The sequence below is a fragment of the Sander lucioperca genome, unplaced genomic scaffold, assembly GCF_008315115.2.
Source record: "Sander lucioperca isolate FBNREF2018 unplaced genomic scaffold, SLUC_FBN_1.2 Unpl_61, whole genome shotgun sequence".
NCBI lineage: Eukaryota > Metazoa > Chordata > Actinopteri > Perciformes > Percidae > Sander > Sander lucioperca.
In genome coordinates, this window is record NW_023396400.1 from 15,518 (window position 1) to 20,745 (window position 5,228).

The following is a 5,228-nucleotide window of genomic DNA, read 5'->3' on the forward strand; positions in this document are numbered from 1 at the left end:
TGAACAACCTTGAGGCGGATGGGCTACTCCAGCAGAAGACCCCACTGGGTACCACTCATCTCCACTAAAAATAGGAACATGAGGCTACAATTTGCACAAGCTCACCAAAATTGGACAGTTGAAGACAGTTGATGAGTATCGATTTCTGTTGAGACCTTCAGATGGTAGAGTCAGAATGTGGCGTAAACAGAATGAAAACATGGATCCATCATGCCTTGTTACCACTGTGCAGGCTGGTGGTGGTGGTGTAATGGTGTGGGGAATGTTTTCCTGGCACACGTTAGGCCCCTTAGTACCAATTGGGCATCGTTTAAATGCCACAACCTACCTGAGTATTGTTTCTGACCACGTCCATCCCTTTATGACCACCATGTACCCATCCTCTGATGGCTACTTCCAGCAGGATAATGCACCATGTCACAAAGCTTGAATCCTTTCAAATTGGTTTCTTGAACATGACAATGAGTTCACTGTACTAAAATGGCCCCCACAGTCACCAGATCTCAACCCAATAGAACATCTTTGGGATGTGGTGGAACGGGAGCTTCATATCCTGGATGTGCATCCCACAAGTCTCCATCAACTGCCAGATGCTATCCTATCAATATAGGCCAACATTTCTAAAGAATGCTTCCAGCACCTTGTTGAATCAATGCCACAAAGAATCAAGGCAGTTCTGAAGGCGAAAGGGGGTCAAACACGCTATTAGTACGGTGTTCCTAATAATCCTTTAGGTGAGTGTATATACATTTTTTTCTAAAAACGTCCAGACGCTTTTGCCCTCATGACATTCACTTATGCCAATAATCAAAATAATAATGTCATATTTATTGATATCACACACACACAGCAATGCTACACAAGCATTTTTGTTGTCTAAAACAGTTCTCCTATATATTTGGAGTCATGCAGTGCAAAAATAAACATAATGAACATTATAACTCATATAAATGACAAACTATTTACATTTCTTCAAAAAACGGCCCAAATGTATGCCAAATCTCTAAACAGTGATGCCATTCTCCTCTGTAGAACGGTAATAGACCGGAGTTATCTATCTTTTCCACTATATACTCTTTGTTCTCGCTCGGATTCCCTGGAGTGATCTACCTTTTCCACTACATAGTCTTTGTGTGACGGACCTGCCTTCCCATTGGTTGAAAAACGTCAACACTTTCACAAAGCATCATGGGAGATTTATGCTAGACGGTAGCACAGAGCTAGCGGCAAAAATGACCGAAAACGTGATAAATTATGGACATCAAGTGGATAAATCTTGGATCTAAGAGTTTGGATTTATTGCTCAACAACTCCGAAAAAGGCACAAGTTCCAGGCTGGATAGAAAACCTCCTGTAGGGACTACAAAGACACCAAAGACACCTCCGGGACAACCAGAGTGTTAGCTTTTAGCTGGAAAAAACAGTAAGTCTGTAGCTCTTATGGCTGTAAAAGGATTAAAATATGATATCGTTTAGGGTCCAGAGGGTCTGGTAAAAGGGTTATGTACAAAAATATGAATACATATTAAATGATCACAAGGATTTCTACTGCAGAAACAATGTTGCTGAATGGCTTCATACAGTAACACAGTATGAGTGAATTCTAGTAAAAGGCACCAACGGAATAAAAACAGAGTTGGTCTTTTTATTAACTATCAATGTAAATACCTGTAATGCTATGAGCTGTAACTACACCGTGCTGTCTTATTGGTTTGGTGATGGTGGCGTAGAGGTTGCTGACATCAGTAGAGGCTGCAGCAGCAGCAGAAGGAGGAGCTTTCACGGTGCTGTAGGTCACTGCCTCATCATCAGCATCAGCATCTTTACCCCGAGCCTGGGAAAAGAGAGGGAAACAGCACAACACATGAATGACACAGCAGGACATGACGCGGCTGTGTTTTGTTTCTTGTTTGTTCCATGTCTTCGTGCAGGGGCGTTGGACTGGGGGGGGGAAGGGGACTGAGTACCCAGGGTCCTCATGTGAGGAGGGCCCAAAAAGATGCTAGAATGAATAGCTGTGGATGCGGGGAGGGGCCCATAGAAAATGCCTTTCTACAGGGCCCAGAATTTTGTGCTACGTCCCTGTCTACGTGTACTGAATGTGGAAACTGTTTATGTCTTGCTGCTTCCTGTTCCTCTGCATGCCTCCTTAAAGGTGCTCTAAGCGATGTCACGAGTTTTTTAGGCTACAACATTTTTTGTCACATACAGCAAACATCTCCTCACTATCCGCTAGCTGCTTGTCCCCTGAACACACTGTAAAAAAACACGGTCTCTGTAGACAGCCCAGGCTCCACAAACGGCAACAAAAACAAACTGCACCAACCTGCACCACCAAACATAACAAACAGTGTTCCAGCCAATAACAGACAAGAAGGAGTTGGTTGAGCCATCACCGCAGCAGCATTAGCACGTAGGCTACTTCCACAATGCACGTTCATGACTGTTTCAGGAAGCACGGAAGTGAGGGGGGGAGGGGGGGGGGGGATGAGGAGGAGGGAGGGGCGAGCTAGCCTCCGTTTTGTTTGACAATACTTTGAACGTCAACAAGAAGTAACGTCACGCAAAATCTCTTAGAGCATCTTTAAGAATGCTTATTTTGCTGCTGTTGTTGTCTTTATGGTGTCTTGTTGTCTTGTTGTCTGTAAATGTTAACCCATACTAATATGTCTTGCTGTTTCCTGCTGTCTCAAAACATCTAGCCTAAGGACCAGTTGAAGATCAGCCGGCTGACTAACACTGGCACATTTACAGAAATGTTGATTATTAGTACATATTCCCATATAAACACAACATGAACTATGCAAGAAATTACAACAAACAACACACTGAATGAAAAAAATTAATCTTAAAGACTTTGGTAATCCCCTAACCTTGCATTGCCAGACCTTCCTCCACAGCGCTGTGGAGGAAGGTCTGGCTAGTTCACACAGCATTCCAGGATGGGAGTAAAACATGCTCTGGTTTATTGGCATTTCTTTAAAAACAATCACAATCGTCTTAGACAGTGCTAAGCACCGGACAGAGCCACGGATCCGCTGCAAAATAGCTTCAGGAAGGAGCTTGTTTTGGTGGAACATGTGCACGTTTAAAAGTTGTTTTAGTCGTGTAACAGAAAACTCAGATTGGACAGATAGTCTAGCTAGCTGTCTGGATTTACCCTGCAGAGATCTGAGGAGCAGTTAACCATAGTCCTCAGAAATCAACCAGAGTTTAAAATTACAACACAAAGAAAGCTGAAGGTAACTGACGTCCAGCCGAAAAAGAGAGACATCTGGCGGAATTTCCGGTGGCACCGGAGCAATTCAGGAAGTGGAACGTCGTGGATATAGACTAGTAATAGTAATGTGAATTTCAATACTTGTAAAACCTTTTAACATCAGCCTCAGCTGTACTTTGTGATTAATGCCTATAGACCTTTTTCACGGCAGACATGTTGACATGTCATAGTAGGAACAGCACAGGTGTATTCCAAACCATTAATGATGGCTGCATTCCTCTTAGGAGAGGCCCTGGTATGGTGCATGCTGACTCACTGAAATAACTTACTGGGACACTTGATGGAATTGAGCCATCATTAAGGTTATCAATTTCAGCTGTGCTTTCCCTACTATGACAAGTCAAAATGTCTGCTGTGAAAAAGGTCCAATACCCAATGTTAGCATGCTAAGATTCTGATCTAAGATAGTGGCCATGTCAAAGATTACAGTTGCTTAGCATCAGCATGTTAGCAACATGGATGTGGTTAGCATGCTGCATGATGCAATCAGCTCCAAACTGCACTGTGCAGCTTCACAGAGCCGCTCACATGGCTGTAGACTCTTCATTCAGTAACATCATCACAATAACCAATCAGACAGCTGACCTGAGCTTTACTGCTGGTCTTCTTGGTGTGGCTGACGGAGGCGTAGAAAACACCACCTTCAGGATCAGCCTGCACAGAGAAGAAAACATAATGGCTGCTCAGTAACATGTTGGGTGTTATAGTTTAGCTGCAGAATTTGACTTCTCTTTTTCTCTGTGGTAGAGGGAAGTTTTAACTGTAACTCATTTTGCGGAACCATAATAGGCCTGTAACAGTGGGTGTAACTCTGTAGTGTGTGTGTGTGTGTGTGCGTGCGTGTGTGTGATCTCACAACAATTATAGGCCTGTAACAGTGGGTGTAACTCTGTACTGTGTGTGTGTGTGTGTGTGTGTGTGTGTGTGTGTATGTGTGTGTGTGTAAGAGTGTGTGTGTGTGTGTGTGTGTGTATGTGTGTGTGTGTGTAAGAGTGTGTGTGTGTGTGTGTGTGTGTGTGCGTGCGTGCGTGCGTGCGTGTGTGTGTGTGTGTGTCTGTGCGCGTGTGTGTGTGTGTGTGTGTGTGTGTGTGTGTGTGTGTGTGTGTGCGTGTGATCTCACCATGTCCTGACTGGTTTCTGGAGCAGACTGAGTCTCTGCAGGGTTCAAACTCAGTCCCTGGACAAACACAGACTAGTTAAGGTTTTCCATACACATCTATTATACTTATTATAGTATATACTGTGTGCTATGCTGTAAATGAACATCATCTTCTGATTTTTCCCTGAATGTCCCTCTCAAGCTAAATTCTAAATTTGATATTAGATTGCAAGGTCATTTTGGAGACCTTTGCTGCTGCAACTGGTTTATGTCAATACAACACAGCAAACTGAAGATCTACCACAGTAAAAGTCATAACTATATAAAAATATGATTATTAAGGTTTAAAACTCACAATGTTTTCATTCGTCTGCGTGTTGTTCCCTGAAAACACAAAAGAGAGTCGACTTTAGCTTCCACGGTCAAATTCCAGGTTTATTAAAACCCTTTTGTTAAAAAAGTTGAATCTGTGATTGTTCTCACTTTTAGTTTTCTTCCGTCTGATGACTACCACGATGATGATTGCTGCTAAGAGTGCTGTTACTCCCACAGCCACAATGATGTACAACAACCAATCTGGAAGGAGAATAAAAACATTTTGGTTACAGCTTCATGTTGGGTTAAAAATAACAACTACAATATTACTATATGTGCCTTTTCTAAACGTTTTGAAACATACTTTGCAAAGTAAATCTGTCTCTGTTGGTACAAATCTGTATCTCTTAGTTAACACACCTCACATCAGGTCTACATCAACTGGATCTTACTTTGAATGTTGTTCATAATTATATCTTTTATCAATTTAACCATCTAATGAACCCGTTGCTACATTGTCTTGATTGTGCTTTC

At 42.5% G+C, this 5,228-nt stretch overlaps 1 long non-coding RNA gene across 1 annotated transcript; it reads right to left on the reverse strand.

Moving 5' to 3' along the window:
- Positions 1 to 1,715: 1,715 nt before the first annotated feature.
- Positions 1,716 to 4,991, reverse strand: LOC116056184. The gene is made up of 5 exons (XR_004896684.1): positions 4,863 to 4,991; positions 4,735 to 4,763; positions 4,401 to 4,457; positions 3,866 to 3,934; positions 1,716 to 1,834 (listed from the first exon to the last, which is right to left on the reverse strand). It is a non-coding gene; the product is annotated as an uncharacterized LOC116056184 (long non-coding RNA).
- Positions 4,992 to 5,228: the final 237 nt, after the last annotated feature.